Below are 22,500 nucleotides of genomic sequence, written 5' to 3' on the forward strand. Positions count from 1 at the left end.
ATATCCCTTAATATTCTAAAATACCTTTAATCCCAACACAATCACTCCTGGCCAGCCCTCATGCTGCTATCCATCACTGTAGCTTCAGTCCAGGTGTGTTAGGTTCGTGGCTTTCGGGACAGTGTCTAGTACTGCTGCTACTACTTCTACTACTGCTACTACTGATACTACTACTACTACTACTACTACTTCTACTACTACTACTACTACTAGTACTACTACTACTACTATTACTACTCTACTACTACTACTACTACTACTAATAATAATAATAATAATAATCCGAAAACAACAAATACATCTATAGCAAAAACTACAAACAACAACAACAACAACACCCCCACCAGCTGACCATTTTCCACCTGACGCCTCTGTGTCTTACCTAATACCTGTCTCTAACCTCCTGGCTGCTGTCCCTTCACCGGGCGTTCACCTCTTCACCTACAAGCCTCTCTCATCCCTTCACCCATTCACCTTTAAAGCCGCACGTACATACTCGTACGTCCACTTCTTCCCTTCCCTAACAACTCACTCCCTTATGGTACTAACCGCTCCCCTGAACACCCATCTTCTCACCTGCTGTCCCTTTTCTACACCCCTCACATCTGCATTGCTTCACCTTACAGCTGCACTACACCTGCACGCCTTCGTCAGCCTCCGGTGAAATGTGCCCTTGAACGGCCCGGCCAGTTCTTTCCGAGTGCAGTGTCTTCACCCGTGTATCCGAGGTAGAGAAAGGCGTGGGGAGGGGACAGGGAGGGATAGAAAGGTTGGGAAGCCCCCAAACAGGTTCTGGTATGTTGTCGAATGCTTTCTTTCTCTCTCTCCTTTCGCTTATAACTCGTAACTTTTTGCAGTGTTTTTCTTTTTGCTGTTGTTGTTTTGCTACACGGAGTTCGATGTTTTCTTTGTATTTTTAGTGTAATGCTCTAGTAGGGTTCGTTATGAGTACTGTTATTCTGGTGCTTTCGCTAATAACTGGTAACTTTCTCATGTTCTGAAGAGTGTGTGTTATTTTCTTTATACCCTTAGTGTTGTCTCGTATCTTTTTCCTGTCTCAATTCACGAGTATGTCTCATGATTGTCATTGCCTGGCGGTGCGCTTTCTTCCTCTCCCGCTAGTAATTGGCGAATTTGGAAGATTTTTTTTTCTAGTGCCGATTATTTGCTGCTTTCTTTTTGGTAAACTTTGTATAGTGCTCTTTTTCTTAATGTTCTCAGGTATTTCACGTTTTCCTTATTCTCTGGACGCTGTATGCTATCTGTTCTTCGTTTGTTATCTTAGTATGTGTTACGATCGTCTATTCCTACCTATGCGCAAAGAACATACGTATCTATATCTCTTGTATTAATTTTTTCCTATCTTCTCACGCACCTTCTAAACATCACCCACGCGAAAGAGAAAAGGGTTAAAACTCTCACAAATTTCAGGTGCAGGCTTTCCCTCCGTGAACCCAGAAGGGGCACTGACTTCTAAAGGGCAGCGCTGCCTAGCTGGGGTCATTACCACGCCGGGGCAGACGTCTGACTCCTTGCAAGACAGGGAGGGAAGGGCAGCAGTAGGGAGGGTAGGGAGCACAGGACCACATCCACGCCCGTGACCCCTGACTACTGACCTTCATCCTTGCCTCCACAACTTGCTAAGAAAAAAAGTGCAATAAGAAAAAAGAAGCAGGATTTCTTTTATTTTCAGTTTATGAAGAAGTGTCTGACGGTGGCTCTTGGCAAATATACTTTCTCTTTTCTTTATGTATGCGAGTTGTTTCTATAGCTGTGCTTTTATATTCTATTCTGAAAGTCTCCCAAGAGTGCTCACCCTTGAATGTGTTTGCCTATAAATATCGTGTGAAATACGTGAAAAATCCTGCTGCAAGTTGAAGGAGAGCTACTGCTGATGAAGGTAACATTTCAACTCCCGCCCTGTAACTACGCGTTGCTTTTTTCCTTTTTACTTTTACCGACGCTGACAACATACATTGCTGCGTGAAGCCTGGCATTAAAGAATTACTTCCAGCTATTTTTTTAGTCCAGGGAGAAAACAGCTTAATTGCTCGATAGGGACGGGAGGAAGGAGAAACAGGCATATGGGTGAGAGAGGAAAGGAAGTAAAGAACCGCAACAACAGATAGAGGAGTTGTTGCGTCCATTTAGAACATAAGAACAAAAGAAAATAAAGGAAGCTGCAAGAAGCCACCAGACCTTCCCATGACAGCCCCTGCATGAAACACACCTACCTACGAGTATTTCCTTTTATCATCCTCATCCATAAATTTGTCAAATCTTTTAAAGCTCCGTACTGTCTCCGCACTGCTAACCTGATTACTGAGTTTATTCCATTCGTGTACCACTTTATGCAGAACCCAATTTCTTGTCCTCTTTCTTACCGACTCTGATGATAATAAGTGCATCACCCTTCTTTGGCGAATGTTGATGGAGGAAAGACTGGCGTCCCCTCCTGGTTGTCTTCCGGAGCTGTTTCGCTTCAGGGACCTTCGCCAAACCACGAGCGAAGGACGGACCACGGTGCAACCCCATCCATATTCTCGCACACGTAGTAATTTCGCAACCAGGGCGTAAGCAATTGAAACCCAAGATCCTTAATTGATGGTTCCGTGGAGATGAACCGCCTTTTACCTGCGTATGGACGTTCAGTAACCGCGTACGATTTCATCGTGGTTCCTCGTGGTCAAAAGCGTCCTTAGCTTGATCTATGTAGCACCAGCAAGTGTGCGTACAAATAATCATAAGAAATTTTGTAGTAATTTTGATTCTTGTGTGATACACGTAACGTCTTTGGGTTGTTATTAATGAGCACTATACGTGCTTGGACCTTTACTGTGAGGGATGTATACTCGCCTACACCAACTAGAATATTGGTCCTGGCCGCCCTCTACACCCACTTCATCTGCCACACAGAAACCAGCTCATATCACAACACAAACGGAGGTCAAAATTGTCTTGCCGACAGTTTGGACAACTAAAAACTCTGTGAAGCACCTGTAGGGCCACAAACAACCCTACATGAAGACCCTCGGGTTTGAACATTTCGCGACGATGTGGGCGGGAAGGACATGAACTTGAACCCGAATCTAAACATCATATACTCGGCGCGACCGTGACTTTGAAAACTTGTTGAGCTGCTGTGAACTCTTGGCGCCCTCCGGCAGCAGCCAAGGTGACTGGCGGTGGTGCGGACACTGCTGTGACCGGAGGGCGGCGTCTGTGCCTCCCTCGCTACACGTGTGCCTTCTACACGTCCTTCACTTCTTGTTCTTGCACTTCGTAATTTTGAACTCCGGTTTGAAATGTATTTTATTTAATATACTTATTTTCAAAGTATAGAAGAGGGCTGAAACTAAATTGGCTTTCCACGCAGCGACTAAAAGAGTCAGAGTGCGCCGTAATCAAGAAATTAACCACAATCAGAAATATCTTTATAAAAAAAAAAAAAAAAGACTTTATCTAACAACAAAGCAGTCAGCAGATGGAAATGACACCGAAAGAAATTAACTGAAATGAAATACATTAAGATACACACGTAGATTAACACACGATTCCCTCCGTGCAGCAGGCGAGGCGTGAGGAGCTGAGCGACGGGCACCTGAAAGCTGTTGGTGTGGCTGGCGTCCTTGAGTGTCCCCGTGTTCGAGTTCTCATGAACAGATACTTAACCTACCCAGCCATCTTTATTTCCATCCATTATCCATCCATTATCCATTATTCCATCCATTATCCATCTTTATTTCCTTAACTGCTTGGAAAAGGACCGCACGCAACAAGCAAGGCTGGCAGGTGCATCTGTATGTGTTGAAACTACAAGCAGGTAACGGTGAGTGCCTCGTGCATCTACCTGTAATTGCAAAACTAACAACGATGACTTGCTAAAATTCCGTGTTCTTTTATTATTGTGACAACAAGTATTTCCGTATATCTTTCACTTGCTAACATTGTCGATTTTTTTTTTTTAATATCTTCCATTAACAGCTAGTATTTTCCGTGTTCTTTTATAACTTCTACCAATAGCTGGTATTCCCCTGCTACCTTACAACTTTAACTGACAGGTAATATTCTTTTACCACTTGACAACTTTTATTGAAACCAAATATTCTCCTGGAATCATAAAACATCCGCCAACAATAACCATTCACCTACTATCATGAAACTTTAAATGACAGTTCATGCAGCTCCACAACTTCAACTAAGAGCCAACATTCCTCTGCTATCTCATCACTTCAACTGACACCCTTTGATTGTCTATCCGGGACCTGCTGCAAGAGAGTCGCTAACACAACCCACGCAGGCGATGGCAGGTAGGTGACGAATCTGACGTGGGAGAGACAAAACACCCAAGGGATACGAACAAAACGTGCAATCTATTAGCACTCAGTTACAGCTTTGGCTCCCTAGTCTTCCCGGAGGGTGCTTTGCTCTTGTTTTTTTTTTTTCGCGGGGGGCTGGAGAGGGGGATGAACAGAAAGAGGACATCGGGTATCGAGAGGAGAAAATATAAAGTGGAAAGAATAAAAAAAAAGCAAAAAAAAAACTATGTATTCATTCTTATACCATTAGCAGCATCTATGTATCATCATCCCCGCGCTTTATGATGATCCAACAACTGAGAGCAAAGTTCACATTTTTCTATATTTTTTTTTATAGTTTTATAAAGGGTCGGATTAGTTACCAAGAGTAAGAAAAAAAGACTCACTAAGCAACTCTGCCACAACTACAACTCATCTCTACCAGTAACAGTAATTAACAACACTGCAAAAGAGAGAGAGAGAGAGAGAGAGAGAGAGAGAGAGAGAGAGAGAGAGAGAGAGAGAGAGAGAGAGAGAGAGAGAGACAGAGAGAGAGAGAGAGAGAGAGAGAGAGAGAGAGAGAGAGAGAGAGAGAGAGAGAGAGAGAGAGAGAAACTACAGCAAGAACAGCTCCCTACAACACAACATTCCTAGTAACATCACGTACAATCCCAGCGGCCTGCGAGTTTCCAACCGAGTGTATGGAAGAGAGACAGGGAGGCAGGGAGGAACGCAGCGTCAGTCAGGAATCACACGTTGAATATAATCCCGTCCCTGAGTTGTGCACCTAAAGCCTCTTAGGAGACACCTGGGGCCTTTCCTTCAGTGTCCTCAGAATCATTACAGCCCCAGTGAAAGTCTTTGGTGTCCCTGGAAAAGTACTTAGTGTCCATGAGAGGGTTTTTTATTAGCAGCCCTGAGTGGTACTCTAGCACAGTAAGCCACGTCCAAGGTGACTCGCGCTCCTCCTTTTGGGATGAGTGGTGTGTCAGCGCCGTATTACCACCTTGTTATGTCCTTCATGCCTCGCTGGACCATAATTCCTCCTTGTTTTCAATTTTTTTTATTCCATCTTATTTTTTTAAATTTTTATTCGATACTTTCTGGGGAGCAGCGCCATTTGACTGCGAAGTTGTGGTACGTCAATGCGTTAATTCCGTCTTTTTCCTCCTCCTCCTCATCACCAGCATTTTATCTCCTTATCGTCTCCCTTTCTTCTCTCCCCTCTTCAGATATCCTTCTCTCTCTCTCTCTAAGTTCCTCTCCCTCATCGTGTTTGCTATTATCATTCCATTGCTTTTTCCTTCTCGCCTTCTCGTCAAGAAGGATTCCCGCGGGAAATAAAGACGCGTAGGTTGGGAGGTGGTGATAGACGAATAAACAGACAAGAAAAAAAAAAAAACAATATTATTTCTCTTATTTACCATTGTTCATTCTTCAAAAATCTTAACATAGTCAATCTTGCGTCAGAATTTTAGTTTAGAAGCGTCGAGGCAGCGGCGTTTTAGCCACACACGAATAAACACATAATTTAAGTATTATTTCAACAAGCAAGTAACATCCTTCATTAGCTGAAAAATCCAAACACAGTCAGTCACAAGTCTCAATATTAGTTTGATCTTTGCTATGTATACAAAAATAGAATAAAAAAAAGAAAGAATACTACACTGAATAAACTTGCTGAAATGACATGCACATGCGATTGACCTTTTCTTTCCCTGCTTCATTATCATCAGTATGTCAAGAACAGGCAGCGAGGCGCCAACCTTTCCCTCGCGCCAGAGCAGGAGAGCACGTGGTCACCTAAAAAGGCACGGAATACTGGAGAGGCGAGAGAGGGAGATCGATTAGACACCTTGTACTTCATTATCTCATCCTCATCACTTGCCCTTAGAATTCTGCTGCTTTTTTGTCCCTTCTGTGGCTTTCCTTCCTTATATAGCCTTAGCCAGACCCTTTGCTGCTGTTTGACCTCCATTTTTTTTTTCTATCGCTGTTACCTTCCCCTCCTACTCCATAAATTCTCACTTTTCCCTCTTTTTTTTACGTTTTTATTTCTTAGCAATATAACTTAATCTCGACTCTTAAGACTCTTTATTGATCTTTTTTTCTCCGCTCCCTCCTCCTCTTCCTCTTCATCCCCCTCCTCCTCCTCCTCCTTCATGAGCTCCCTTTCACCTGTAGGGAATATTTTGCATTGATTTTTCTCACACGTTGCCTTCATAGAGGATCTGGTTGCATTGATCTTTTGAGGACTTGCCTGATCTCTCTCTCTCTCTCTCTCTCTCTCTCTCTCTCTCTCTCTCTCTCTCTCTCTCTCTCTCTCTCTCTCTCTCTCTCTCTCTCTCTGGATCATTGTTGTATTGTTGTGCATTTGTGCATTTCTTATTGCAGTCCTTATGCCATTTTCTTTCTCTCTTCTCCTAAGTTTACATTTAATCACCACAAATAGCCCCCAAGAACCTGACGAACATGATACGTCAACATTCCAATTCCAAGGTTTGTTTCTCGTGAAGTGCGTGTGTGTGTGTGTGTGTGTGTGTGTGTGTGTTGTGTGTGTGTGTGTGTGTGTGTGTGTGTGTGTGTGTGTGTGTGTGTGTGTGTGTGTGTGTGTGTGTGTCGCAGGAAAACCCACTCGGCAGTAACCTCACGCCACCCATCTAATGGTTATACCTTCAACAAACGAAGCTATCATGTTATCGTTCTGTCTTCTCTCCTTTTCCGTTCCCTCCTTTCAAACCATGACGAAAACTGTACATGGAGGACTACGAAGGCAGGGACTGAGGGACACGGACAGATACTACGTACAGCGATGGCACCTTCGAAAATTAAAGAACAGTGACTCAGGAATACATACACATAGCAATGAAGTGGTGATGGTTCACGAGTGCCAAGCAACAGTATACAGCCAGCCATTCTCTGAAAGATAAATAACATATACGTAAATGATAATGAAGCTCAATAATAATGGCATTAAAAATAACTCAACTAAAGAAGGAAGTTGAGAAGGGAAATAAAAAGAAAGTGTTCAGGCAGTGAGTAGGAGTGTGGGGGAAAAGTGAGTGTTTTTGAAGCTAAAATGAATGTTGTTGAAGTGGAGAGATCCATTGCACAAGAAACACAAATGCATTACGATTATAACTGATCGTGGAAGCTCACAAAGAGAATGAGAGAGAGAGAGAGAGAGAGAGAGAGAGAGAGAGAGGAGAGAGAGAGAAGAGAGAGAGAGAGAGAGAGAGAGAGAGAGAGAGAGAGAGAGAGAGATTTGCCGGTGCATTAGCATGTATGTGTACGTGTATTTGGACATGCACGTAAAATAATTTATCACGAAAATTTACCAAAAACGCTGAAAATGGAAATCAAATAAAGAAAAAAAATAAGTGAAGTTGAACAAGGTAACATGAAATACAGCAAAGGTGTGTAAAGGTGAGCGAAAATACAGTGTGCAAATGGTACCTTTACACTTAACACTGTACAATTATGCAGAGAATATTACATGTTACAGTGAATTATACTTATTCTTTTCTCTCAATTTCCAATATTCTTTTATTTCCTACTCTTCATTATTGTTGCAGCAGCAACAACAGCAGCAGCACCAGCAGTACCAGCACCAGCAATAACAGCAGCAGCAATAGCAGCAATAACAATAGCAGCAATAACAATAGCAGCAATAGCAATAGCAGCTGGAGCACCCAGCCAACAGCAGCAGCAGCAGCAGCAGTAGTAGTAGTAGTAGTAGTAGTAGTAGTAGTAGTAGTAGTAGTAGTAATAGCAGTAATAGCAACAGTAATAGCAGCAGCAGCAGCAGTAGTAGTAGTAGTAGTAGTGGTGGTGGTGGTGGTGGTGGTGGTGGTGGTGGTGGTGGTGGTGGTGGTGGTAGTAGTAGTAGTAGTAGTAGTAGTAGTAGTAGTAGTAGCAATAATAATCGCTATAAACGCTACCAAACTCCTCTTGCCATAAATAATCATAAAAAACAGGATCAATAAAACAGATTCTTACAAAAAAAAAATAAATAAATAAAATAAATCTTGAATCTTCCCAAGGTAACTCATCCACGGTTGACTGCTACTCTCAAAACACACCCACCTTCCCGAGCATCCTTTTTCTCTTAAATAAACGTGTCGCTTGCCCACGGAGGTGTTCAAGTGAGAAAAAAAGAATAGGATTTGTACAAAGTAATTCCTGGAGACAACGGCCGTGAAGGAAGCAGGGTGAACAAGGCCATTCGGGGGCGGATAATGGAGGCTTAATAATGAGACACAAATTCGATAGTCGTGTTGGGTTTCCTGATCGTAAATTGATACGTTAAGCAAGTCGTTGTCATAAGCTTTTTTTTTTCTGAAGTACCTTTGAACTTAATGTCCATTTTAATATTAAGTGGTAATGGTGTATGAAACTTATTATTCTGGGTTTTCAGCTTCACTTTTTCCGTAAGTAAGTGATGCTGGTGTGGTTTCCTAAACGTTAATTGGTAAGTTAAGCAAGGTGCTGCTATGAAAGTTTCTGAAATACCTTTGAATTTGTTTTTGGGTATTTTCTTTTAATAAATAGTACGTATTAGTGTATGTGTGTGCTATTGTGCATACTTCCTCTCGGTCTCTCCGCCAAGTACTCCATGAACTTCACCAATAATAATGAATTCATGTGACAGCTTTACGACGAACAACAAATTAACGTTTATTTATGTGCTATGAGCTGTCATTCTTTTCCTGCAGCGCCAGCGTTAACTCCCGTCATTAAAGCCCATTATTATTGCCATTATAACCATACGAATGATGGCTCACGAGTTTTTTTCTCTCCCTCTATCCACTTAGTCTCAAGTTTACAGCGACCTTCGAATACTACAGCGAGAGAAAAAAAGTTACAGGATATGTCGTATGTATATGTCCTGCATCCACTCGTCTAGACACTCCTGCCCTCCCTCTCCCTCTGCCTCTTCCTCTCACCTTCCAAACATGCCGACCTTCGTTTGCATGGGTTATTCTGTGCATCCCCATGTTAAGGAAAAAAATCCATTGCAAGTCAGCAGGCGAGGTCAGCAAGCACGGGATGAGTCAGGGGATGAGGCAGTGTGGCCCCTCGGCAGGCACGCTCGAGGACAGCAGCCACACGGACACCTCCTTCACATTCACCACCACCAACACGATTACCACCACCAACACCACTGTCTTCATGTTCGTCATAAGCATAATCACTAACAGCACTATCTTTCTCTTTTTTTCTCTCTCTCTTTTCCTTATCCACGTCTTTCACATCAGGATCATTATTATTAACATAACTTCTCCATTTTTTTATTATCCTTTTGGCTCTTTTTCCTTTGGGGTTTAGCAATTCAATGGGCCTTTTATTAGAAATTTTTGTTACCCTTGGTCAATAACCCTTCTACATTAAAAAAAAAATAATAATTCACATGATCTTTACATCCTCCACTTTCTTCTATACTTGGTTTTCCCATAAGGACTGTTTTCAGAGGCCACAGAGATGACAAGTCGGGTTCTCATGGGTGTTTCTCCTACTGATGATGCAGAATCTTTGTTGAACTATCATACACACATCCTTCAAAACCTCAATGCCTTCCAGTACAGCCTGTTAAATGGAGGCCAGAGAAAACGCTGAAATGTTTAACGAATACGAGCCTATGGAGTTTCAAAAGATATTCTTCTTTTATTAATAGATCCCCCTGTGTCTGTTCTTCATATGTATTCTGCCTCCATCCTCCCTTCACCTTCCTCCTCCTCCTCCCCCTGCTCCTCCTCCTCCCTCTCCTCCTCCTCCTCCTCCTCCTCCTCCTCCTCTTCCTCCTCCTCCTCTTCCTCATCTAGAACCTGTTTGCTGCATTGGCCACGGTCGGCAGTAAGTGAAAGGTAACCAAAGGCAGCAGATGACACTACGTAAGTACTCGCCCCCTCCTCCATTACCCCAAGGAGGACGGCCGGCAAGGACTAAGATAATTGGTCGCTACAGACTTAGCTAACGACAAGGTTCATCAGGAGGCGAGTCACGAATTACTAATGTCTAACAGCTCGTTAAAGACCAACAGCCATTTGTCAATCCACCGCCAAGGACCGTAACACCAACTCTCACCTCGCGTCCAGCTCGTCCACGGAAAGTCTGGAGAAGTGAAGTGCTTAGATAGTCTAAGAAAGCCCAGGTAGCTAGAGACACGTGGCAGAGGTATCCAGGCAGTCACAGGTAGCCACAAACAGCCACTGATAGGAGCCTAAACAGCCACAAACAGCTTACGGCGCCACGGACAAGACACGCTCGTTCACACACTCCTGGCCTCGTTACACTGGACAGCTACACCAGACTGGCAACCTCAAAAAAGTAAAAAAATATATATTCACGAAGCTCAAACCTCTCCACTCACGCAACGAAATCCTCAATCATCTTCGAGAGATGGATCAGCGCGGCACCCCGGGCGTCTCCTGCTCCTCGGTTTGTAAGCAGAACCTTCAGGCTTAGCGCCGCTCTTGCAGAAGGAAGCGGAAGGAAAGACTGAAATGGATGTGCGAGGAACACGATCTGCAGTTTAATATTTCTCTCCCACTCCTTTAATCCGCTTTTCTCATCTTTCCTCACTCTTAACTTGCTCTCCGCCAAAAGCACTCACTTCCTCCTTCTCCTTCCTCTTGCTGCCTCCTCTTCCCTCCCTGCATATAATTTCCAAGAACGACAAACCAAAAAAAGTTTATAATAAAAAAACCTGACCCTTGCCAATCACGAAAAAAAAAAGAGAGAGAGAAAACAACACCAACAATTACAACAACAAATAAATGAGTAAAACAAGACATGCGGGGGGGAGGAGATGGGGAACGATAGGGGGGGGGGTGCAGTTTACGCACTTCCTGGTTTGCGTTGACATGAAGGTAATTCCTGCTGGATTTCACTTGAGGTGAGGTGTCTACACAGCTCATTGCACATGCGCCGCGTAGAGGCAGCCCACGTCCCTGCCAGCTGCGTGTCTCCTTCATTTCCACTCTTCCCTCTCCCTCTCCCTCTCTCGCTCCGCCGCTGTGCATTGCGTAAGGCACCACCTATTGTCCAGGTACTCCACGCCCAAGGTCAGGGCGTGCGTAACTGAGGTTGCACGCCACACCGACACCTTCCCATGCAGCGGCCAGAGAGAGAGAGAGAGAGAGAGAGAGAGAGAGAGAGAGAGAGAGAGAGAGAGAGAGAGAGAGAGAGAGAGAGTGTGTGTGTGTGTGTGTGTGTGTGTGTGTGGTTTTAATTACCTCCATGCTGCTGCTGCACGGCCCCCCGCCCCCAGCCTATCTCTCTCTCTCTCTCTCTCTCTCTCTCTCTCTCTCTCTCTCTCTCTCTCTCTCTCTCTCTCTCTCTCTCTCTTGCTGAGCACTGAATTATCACATGAGGGAACATGTATCTTAACTTACAGTCTTAGTACCAATACAACAATTATCAGGCAGATCACAAACTAAGGCACTGTGAAGCTGTAACTAAGAGAGGTGCAGACAATCATACGTGGAAGTGATCTGGGCATGTAATAAGCAATTTTCTCTTTTTCACTTACAGCACCTTTATTATTCAAATGAACAGGTTGGAAGGATTAGAAGCATAGACAGCACTTGCACTATCGGCGTGGTCTATGTTCAGTAAAATAAAGGATAAGGGATAGGACAAACTCGCACATACACAAAGAAACACAAATGAAGGAGAGAAACAGTGATAAACTACAAGAAGGTGCATATGAAGCTGTGGGATTATAAAGATAAAAGCTTCTCCTCATCCACCTTCCCCCTCCCGCAATAGCAAACTGGGGGAGAGAGAGAGAGAGAGAGAGAGAGAGAGAGAGAGAGAGAGAGAGAGAGAGAGAGAGAGAGAGAGAGAGAGAGAGAGAGAGAGAGAGAGAGAGAGAGAGAGAATCGTAGTAAAGACGTGGCAGCAAAAGTTGTATTCAAGACGAAGGTTCTCACTCTCTCACCATCGCCTGCAGCACTGACAGCATGAAAAGATCTACCTGAAAGTCTTCACAGCAGCGACATAGATAATATCACTATAATTTTTACCCGGAAGGTAGAGCAGAGCCAAACACCAGGAATAACCTTAAAAAGAGAGAGAGAGAGAGAGAGAGAGAGAGAGAGAGAGAGAGAGAGAGAGAGAGAGAGAGAGAGAGAGAGAGAGAGAGAGAGAGAGAGAAAAAAAAAAAAAAGAAAAGAAAAGGAAAAGAAAAAAAACTACTTCAGAATTTTGCTACGATAACACACATCATAGTTGGAGGACTGGACTCTACATATTTGCCTACTTCGTTTGATTGAAGCTGTAGGTGTTACGTCTCTTGTTAATTTAATACCTCTATCAGATCCCAGCTTAAAACCCTTTCACTGCTATTTGGTACATGTTTTGAGTACCAACAACTCTCAGACGTCTTTTACAGCCTTTTCCACACATTATACTATCCAGAAATTGCAAAAATCTACTCTTTTTTTATCCCCCCTTTTTTTTTTTTTTCGTGTAAATGCTTATAAAGATTTTATATATTGCTTTTAGTGGTGTAAGGTGCTCCATACAGCAGTGAAAGGGTTAAGCAACGTCTGTCTTACATTTGCTTATGATGCAAAGATTAAGTGAGGATCTAATGGAGGTATTTAAGCGGTATAAGGTATATAACAGGGATGAGATGAACAAAACCCTTAGGGAAGTGATCAGGATTAGGATAGAAATGAGAGGCTTAAGCTTGATAAGGTTAGATTTAAAAGGATAGTAAAAAAACTGGTTCTCAAATAAAGTGTTAGATTACTGGAAGGGACGCAGTAATCATATTGTTAGTGTCGAGTCAATAGGAGCTTTAAAAGAAGATAAGGCAAATTTATTGATAGGGAAGATCGGTGAATATAGGAAGGCACCTCTTATCCAAACGACTGCCACGTGTAAATCTACTGGCTTCCTGCACCTTCCCTCCTTTGCTTTGTTAAATTATCGACAATATACAGAGGAGCTCAGCCAGGAGAAGACTCAGCGTACTGTTCAAGAAATGTGTATGCCATAGGTGGGTGAGTCCTGTGGGTCAGCCAGTTCGCCACTTCCTCGTCGCCGTATAAGAAGGATTTGTCTTGTTACAGCAGATTCGCGGCGCTCTTCGATGCACAAAGATCCGCCTGTTTGTGTCTTTTCCAGGTGCTGCGACAGACGACATGCGACCATTGGCAATTATTTGAGATTTGTAATGGTAGTTTATTCTCTCTCTCTCTCTCTCTCTCTCTCTCTCTCTCTCTCTCTCTCTCTCTCTCTCTCTCTCTCTCTCTCTCTCTCTGCTTCCAAGGAACCTCATAAAATATACCTTTAAAAACATAAACAACTACATGAATACTCGCAGTTCTATCCCTTTACTATTTTTCCCTAATTACCTTTGTATAAACACTGACAGGATGAACGTGACGGCAGTGCAAGTATAATAGATAAGTCCATTACACCTCGTTAAAACACCACGGGGCTGCAAGTGACTGTGTACACATTGCCCTGATGCGGGCCGGGGGAATCAAAAGGCACCTCGCTCACTCGGTTTGCTTTGCAGGTGGAAGAATGAATGTTTAAAGTCAGGCATAATGTTTTCCTTCTGTCACACGATGTCGCAAATACGTTTTAGAGTTTAAAGTTAATGCTCTCTCTCTCTCTCTCTCTCTCTCTCTCTCTCTCTCTCTCTCTCTCTCTCTCTCTCTCTCTCTCATTCACGATGTCACATATACGTTTCTGAGATTATATAATGTTAATGCTATCTGTCTTTCTGTCTGTCTGTCTGTCTGTTCGTCTGTCTGTCTTTCTATCTGTCTGTCTGTCTGTCTGTCTGTCTGTCTGTCTGTCTCTCTCTCTCTCTCTCTCTCTCTCTCTCTCTCTCTCTCTCTCTCTCTCTCTCTCTCTCTCTCTCTCTCTCTCTCTCTCTCTCTTTTTTCTGTATCTATCTATGTATCTATTTATCTACTTCCTCCCTTACGCACCCCCCCCCCCCGCCTCACAGACACACATTGCACCGTCGCAAATATCTCATCATCATACCACTAATATATTTACACGTTAAGTATGCATATGATAATTTCCTTTGCGTCACGCACACTGCAAATATATATATGTGCTTAAAATTATGCATGACGTAGCACCCCCGCCGGATAATATGAGCTTGTACAGGTGGCTAATGACTTTGCCTTGACTCTGCCTCCCGGATACCTGGCGACCGAGGAGGACAGGTAGAAAAATGCATCAGTAGAAACTAAGGTCAACTTGTAAATATGATCATAGGTAGAAAAAATGCTTGGAAGAAACTGAGATTAATTTGTAGATAGGATGACAGGTAGAAAAATGAGCATGGGGAAATTGAAGTGGACTTGTAATGGCAGGTAAAATGACAGAAAAATGGGTGTAAGGAAACTGAGCTCAACTTGTAAATATGATTATAGGTAGAAAAGATGATTACAAGAAACTGAAGTTAATTTGTATTTAAGATGACAGGTAGAAAAATGCGTATGGAGAACCTGAAATCAACTTGTATATAAATAAGACGACAGGTGTAAAATGCTTGGAAAAAAAAAATACGTGAACTTGTAAATAAAGTGATAGGCAGAAAAATCAGCAAGAAAGAACTCAGGTCGACTAGTAAATAGGAAGAAAGGTAAGGCAGAAAAAGACCCAGGAAGAAAGTAAGGTCAAGTTATAAATAATGACTATGTAATCTGAGCCGAGTGTAATCTCAAATCAACACAGTCTCCAACCCCTTTCCCCCCTAGCGGCAGACACGCCACCTGACCCGACACACCCAGCACACATTTCCTGCCTTGTCATTTACACGAGGCATATTCTGTTTTTATTTCCTCATCAATATTCATAGATGAAGAAAAAAAGATTCAGCCGCCCTTGAAACTTTAACGAAGATTAGAAACTACATATTATTCCACTATTTTCTTCCGCTACTTATTTACCTGAAAGATAAAAGTAGCTGAAGGAAAGGTATCGTTGTTTATTTCTTCACTGATATCATTATCCTTAAGGCAAACTGGACGCCTGGACGACACAAGATATCCCAGGCAACACATCATTTGCAACAACAACGAAGGAGACACTCGCTGCAGACCACTCGCACGGGAATTAAAGCCACCGAATTACCTTGAGAGAGAGAGAGAGAGAGAGAGAGAGAGAGAGAGAGAGAGAGAGAGAGAGAGAGAGAGAGAGAGAGAGAGAGAGAGACTTCTAAACAATGGCATATGAATAAACAGACAGACAAACAAGCTGCCACACACACACACACACACACACACACACACACACACACACACACACACACACACACACACACACACACACATACACGCATAACAAACACGCCAACCAAAAGCCCTCACAACCTTAAATCTAAACACACACACACACACACACACACACACAGATCATCACATTCAGCCACATTCATCCCCAATAAGCTCCCAGGTTAAAGTGATGTAATAATAGACAAACGGAGACGTGAGTGTTGTTTTAAAGTGTGCAGTCAGGGAGGCAGAGAGGCAGAGCGGGAGGTGGAGGTGTCGGAGTGAACGAGGGAGTGGACAGAGGCAAAGGGGATTAATACGATTTCCATTATGTATTCTAGAGATTGAGGCGGAGGCCGTGTGGAGGTAAGCGCACAGGGAGAGAGGGAGAGAGGGAGTGAGGGCAGGGAGAAGAGGGTAAGAGGGACAGACTGGGAAGGAGGGAAGGAAGGAGGGCATGAAGGAGGGTAGGAATGAAGGACGCTTGGAGAAAGGAAAGGAAGGAGGAATGAAGGCATGGAGGGAGGAGTGAAGGAAGAGGGAGAGACAGAGAGAGACAGACTGTATGGCTGGAAGGACACTCGTGGGAAGGAAGGAAGGATTAAAAGGATTTCAAAGGATAACGAGCAACAACACTCTTACGTCCTACCAAGTCTGTTTGATTAGGCTTCCCGACACTAACTACAAATAGAAGAGAGAGAGAGAGAGAGAGAGAGAGAGAGAGAGAGAGAGAGAGAGAGAGAGAGAGAGAGAGAGAGAGAGAGAGAGAGAGAGAGAGAGAGAGAGAGAGGTAAATTCACATACATGAACAGAAGAACATAAGAACATAAGAAATAAGGGAAGCTGCAAGAAGCGACCAGGCTTACACGTGGCAGTCCCTGTATGAAACACACCTACCTATTTCCATCTGCTATCCCCATCCATAAACTTGTCTAATCTTCTCTTAAAGCTCTCTAGTGTCCTAGCACTAACTACATGATTACTGAGTCCGTTCCACTCGTCTACCACTCTATTTGAGAACCAATTTTTTCCTATCTCCTTCCTAAACCTAAATTTTTCAAGCTTGAACCCGTTATTTCTTGTTCTACCCTGGTTGCTGATCCTAAGAATTTTGCTTACATCTCCCTTGTTATAACCCTTATACCACTTAAAGACTTCTATCAGGTCCCCTCTTAACCTACGTCTCTCTAAAGAATGTAAATTCAACAGCTTCAACCTCGCCTCGTAAGGAATACTCCTCATCCCCTGTATCCTTTTAGTCATTCTCCTCTGTACTGATTCTAATAGACCTATATCTTTCCTGTAATGTGGGGACCAGAACTGCACCGCGTAGTCTAGATGAGGTCTGACCAGCGCCAAGTATAACTTTAATATTACTCCCGGCCTTCTACTTTTAACACTCCTAAAAATGAATCCTAGTACCCTATTTGCCTTGTTTCTGGCTTCTATGCATTGTTTCCCTAGACGGAGTTCAGAGCTAACTATAACTCCTAAATCTTTCTCATACCCTGTACCTACCAGAGTTTGGTTGTCTAATGTGTACCTATTGTGTGGGTTTCCTCTACCTACGCTAAGCACTTTGCATTTATTGATATTAAATTGCATTTGCCATCTATCCGTCCATTCATTCATTCTATCTAAGTCTGCCTGCAAGGCGATGGCATCCGATTCTGAGGCGATGGCATCCGATTTGGTTACTTTACAGGGGAGAAATGGGCGCCTGTGTGATGTCTGTCCTTCGCGCGCACACACACACACACACACACACACACACACACACACACACACACACACACACGTAATCCACATTTTTATAATTACACTAAGTCATTAATAAAAATCTAACATAAAAGTGAACATCCTCGTCCATTACTCCATTAGAGGACACAGGATTGCATGCACAGCAGACGCGTGTTTTTTTTTTTTTTTTTTTTGCCGCTAGTAAATTATGCTTCAGGCTTTCCGGGACGTGAAGGGTTAGATAGCTAGATAGATAAATAGATAGATAGATAGATAGATAGATAGATAGATAGATAGATAGATAGATAGATAGATAGAGAGAGAGAGAGAGAGAGAGAGAGAGAGAGAGAGAGAGAGAGAGAGAGAGAGAGAGAGAGAGAGAGAGAGAGAGAGAGAGAAAGTTTCTTGCAAAATTGAACACTGAACGTAATGTTAGAAACTCTCTCTCTCTCTCTCTCTCTCTCTCTCTCTCTCTCTCTCTCTCTCTCTCTCTCTCTCTCTCTCTCTCTCTCTCTCTCGCGCGTGTATGTGTGTGTGTGTGTGTGTGTGTGTGTGTGTGTGTGTGTGTGTGTGTGTGTGTGTGTGTGTGTGTGTGTCCTCACGTACATGGATAATGATAATGAAACGACATAAAATAAAATAGAACAACAACAACAACAACAAAAAGAACAAGAAAACAAGAACAAGAACAAGAAGAACAATAACAAAAAGAAAAAGAAGAAAGAAAGAAGGAAAAAATATAACAACAACAACAACAACAACAACAACAACAACAACAGCAACAACAACAACAACAACAACAAAAACAGCAACAACAACAATAACAACAACCTCAAATACACAACAATCTATAGTAGCATTTCACCATACATTTCTGTTTAAGAATCACCAAGAATAAAAAACAAAGAAAAAAAAAAAGCAAGAAAACTCAAGAAAGAATAATAGAACAAATGCATCCTAAACCTCTTATAAGTTTCAAGAAATGCAAAGGAATCACGAAAGTCAAATATTTCACTTTCCCTCCTCACCAAAGTCTCAATGTCCCTAGGCGTTTGAATTCGTGAGCGCTCGGCAAACAGTCCCCCGTGGCGCCGTCTATCCAGCCAATCAATGCACGGAGAGGCCCGGAGCAGAGGTTAAAACACACGTTATTGGATGAAAGGGAAGACTCTATCCTAGCCACGTGAATGCTGCATCAGTGACGTCACAGCCAGCACAGCCAATGAGCGGTGCTATCTTTGTGAATGATCTCAATTTATTCTATATTTAGTTTCTGTTTTCATTAACTTGACGACACTTTCAGAATTGGTACAGTTTTCAATAACAAATAAATAAGAAATGGTACTTTGTCCAAGAAACTAAACTAAAAAAAATCTATTTCGTGTTTTTCTTTCCTAAAAATTAAATAAATAAACGATGAATGCTTTGAGATTATACAGAGCTTCTTCCGTTCCGAGTAACACAAAATTACTGACATCGTCCCCCAAGTCTGTGCAAGAATAATTTAGCTGTAAGACACAGGAATTAATTATTTTCCTTGGCTATATCATTGCATCGCATCAACACTGAGCTACAAATTATGCCTGCAGCAGTACAACGTTACAATAAAAGGAAACAAATTAACAAGCGCTTACGTCGCGCGGACACACAAATCATTGACAGCCAGTCAGTTACGTTGTTGCAAGACCCAGGTGCGTACTTCATAAGGCTGGCGTACAGTGAGCGGAACTCCGTAAACGTGATTACCTGCGCAACAATGCCCTGAGGTGCCTCGCGTCAAGGATTTAAGGTTCAGCTGGCGACCTTCCCGCCTGTGTGCAGATGTCTGGCTCGTGTGAAGACTTGCTTGATTATCCCGTAGACCGCACGCATCAGAACAAAAGACAATGCTACAAGATATTGCTGCTAAATTATTCATATGCTCATTAACGTGGTGGTCTCCGTACACGCACACACACACGCACGCACGCACGCACGCACGCACGCACGCACGCACACACACACACACACACACACACACACACACACACACACACACACACACACACACACACACACACAAATGTACACTTTTTTAGAGATTGAAAAAAGTTCTTTTATCTCCACTGCCACAAATACCCTGCCTTTCATTATACATGGAAAGAAGTAGTCCAAATAATCACACGTGCCAGGAAACGTTCGCTGATAAGAGTGGCTTGGAAATGTAATGCATAATGTTTTCTTAATATTCTAGTCTGCTGGGAAAGGCTATTTGGTAACAATAATAAAAAAATAAATATTTCTATTCAGTGTTCGTATTCAAACGCATTCAAACATATTGATCAGGCTTATTTGGATCCGTATTCAAACTGCCTCAGGAAACAATTTATCTTCGTCGATTGTTTTCACAAATAAACGTAACAACAATACCAACACCACTTAGGTAACCCTTTACACAGTGCGTCACAGTGCTCTTCGAAAGGAAGTTAATTTCAACAATGGTAATTCAGATCTACAGTATTTCTGAATCAGTATTCTTATAACATTGAAATATCAGTATTCCTTTGCAAGTACTTAACTGTTATGCTCCCTCCATCCGCGTCTGAGAAGGACGTGTTTAGAGGCTGTTGGGTCCGGCTATTCCAGGAGCCTGTTTGTAAAAGGTCCCGTATAGGGGCTTTTAAAGGCTATTTGGTAAAGCCATTAACACTCCCTGTGAAGATTGTATAGAAAGGATAGCTATTAGCGAGGGAAAAACTTTGGCAGAGATTACCAGTGAAGGATTATTAGGAAAAGCCTTGCTGATAAGGGATATTATTAGAAGCTATTTGCACGACACTACATGGAAAGCAATCTTCAGAAGCAATTTCACGAGGAGTGTGCGAAAGAATTATAAACACAACTTCATGTTTCGATAGCAATCACTTTGTTTCCACACTCACACAAAGGGAACGAGGCAAGAGTGACTTTCTCCTGAACCACCAAGAAGATTGCCAGATGCGGTACAATGACATACCTAAACAGAAATCATTAAATTCCTTCTCTTACAACTATGTTATTCTTGTACAGACTTGGGGACGGTGCCAATAAGGATTACATATGACACTAGGCAAGAAGAGTAGATACCGAGAGACTCCCCCCCACCGTTGGTTTATAACGAGAGTATCTGCTGAACTCACGCTAGGAGAAAAAGACAAGACGCGGAAAAAAGAAGAGAGACGATAACCCATAATATTCTTCACTCATCCTTGCCTTAACCATTAAACACACGCAAATAAAGACATACAAACTCAACATGTCCTTCGTAACCCTCATTCCCACTCTAAACTGAGGAAAGTACCACCACTACCACCACCACCACCACCACCTCCTCCCTGTCAGTATATTGGTGTTGACTGCTCGTATCATCCCTCTCTTCCCCTCAAGCGGTGACGGGCGGCGGGAAAGTAATTCGAGACTTTGGGAAATGAGATTGCAGGGGATGGATGGGTGGATAGATGGAGAAGATCAGAGTTATGAAGTGGAATAGGGTAAAGGGGAAAGATGAGATGAGATGAGGTGAGGTGAGGTAAGGAGGAGGAGGAGGAGGAGGAGTAGGAGGATTAAAAAGGGGTGGTCCCTACAAAGCTGTTTATAGTCTACTATACTACGTAATATACAGTAAAGCAAGAGACACCAGACAAAAAAAATCGAGAAGAAGGAGGAGGAGGAGAAGGAAGAGAAAAAACTTGAGAAAATGAAGATATGGGGCTTCATGTAAATAAAAATGAAGACTGGAGAAGACAAAGAAAGAAATGCAGGACGAAAATAAAGCGTTTTTTTCCGAGAATATGTGAAGGGGGTGAAGGGAGGAGAGGAAGGAGAGGGAGAGGGAGGGATATACGAGTAGAGGGAAGGTAAGGATGACTTAAAAGAGAGGGGAAAAAAAATATCCGATCCTTTGTGTTAGTAAAGGTACTTCGACTACGACCAAAACAAACTAGAGTAAAAGCCAATAACAAAGTGGATTTAGTGTGCAAGATTAGAATTCTAGGAAAGGGAATCACATGAGAACCTGCGCAGCGTGGCCAATCAGTCCATCAGTCAGTCAGTCAGTCAGAGGCTCAACCCGCTCATCCTTTAATCCATCACCTGCATCGGCGCCCCTGAAGCCACTCATCCTTCTGTCAGTCACTCAGCCAGTCAGTCAGTCATTATGAATTTGTATGTGTGGATGTACGTAAATGTTTGTGTATGGATATATGTATGTATGCATATATATGAGTAGATAAATAAGTATGTTGTCAGCCAATCAATTAGAAAGCCATTATTTGGTCAGTCAGTCAGTCAGTCTGTTAGTCAGTAAGTCAGTTAGTGAGTCAATCAGAAAGCCAATTCATCTTTCACTAAATAAATTGATCAGTCAGTCAGTTAAGTATTCAAGTCAGTTAACCTTTTAGAGATTACACCTCATTTTAGTCTTCGCCTCGAAAACACACACACACACACACACACACACACACACACACACACACACACAGACGGCGCCTAGGCTTCCGCTGTGTGTGTGTATTTCAGTCTCGCTCGAAAACACACGTGGCCCCATCAAAGACGAACCTAATTAAAGCTCCACTTTTTAATTAGAGCTAGAGGAAGAATTCATTTCGATGTATTTTCACTGATGTCCTTATATTCTTTTTTTAATCTCTTGGAGACTTCACACGAGTAAGCACCTGTGGATGAAAGAGAGTACCGTGCGCAGAGAGAGAGAGAGAGAGAGAGAGAGAGAGAGAGAGAGAGAGAGAGAGAGAGAGAGAGAGAGAGAGAGACACACACACACACACACACACACACACACACACACACACACACACACACACACACACACTGACCGACGAAGTTATGTGTACAAGGAGCATTCATAGCTATAAGAACAAATATGACAAATTAACTCTAAAAGACGCGACATTACGAACTTGAACGAATCCTGTAAAAATACAATTAGGTAAGAACACACACAGATCGTAGAGTAATGGTTAACACGCTCGGCTCACTATCAAGAAGCTCCGAAATCGAGTCCTGGGCACGGCGAAACAGATGGGCGGACTCCTACTGTGCACCCAGCAGGGGGTTGGTACGGGATGTTAGCGGAGGGGTTGTGACTTGTGACCTCTCTCTCCCGTGTGTGGCGTGTGAGTGGTCTCTGCCTTATCCGAAGATCGGTCACCAGGAGGTTTGAACTCTTTCTGTAG

The 22,500-nt window shown here is 42.9% G+C and overlaps 1 long non-coding RNA gene across 1 annotated transcript in view; it reads right to left on the reverse strand.

Moving 5' to 3' along the window:
• Window positions 1–22,500, reverse strand: part of LOC135101124 (uncharacterized) — a 126,494-nt gene that overhangs the window by 31,388 nt on the left and 72,606 nt on the right. Inside the window, exon 2 of the long non-coding RNA XR_010269046.1 lies at window positions 7,156–7,217. This is a non-coding gene — a long non-coding RNA (uncharacterized LOC135101124). The remainder of the gene's footprint in view (window positions 1–7,155; window positions 7,218–22,500) is intronic.

The sequence above is a fragment of the Scylla paramamosain genome, chromosome 6 (genome assembly GCF_035594125.1).
Source record: "Scylla paramamosain isolate STU-SP2022 chromosome 6, ASM3559412v1, whole genome shotgun sequence".
In the NCBI taxonomy this organism is placed as follows: Eukaryota; Metazoa; Arthropoda; class Malacostraca; order Decapoda; family Portunidae; genus Scylla; species Scylla paramamosain.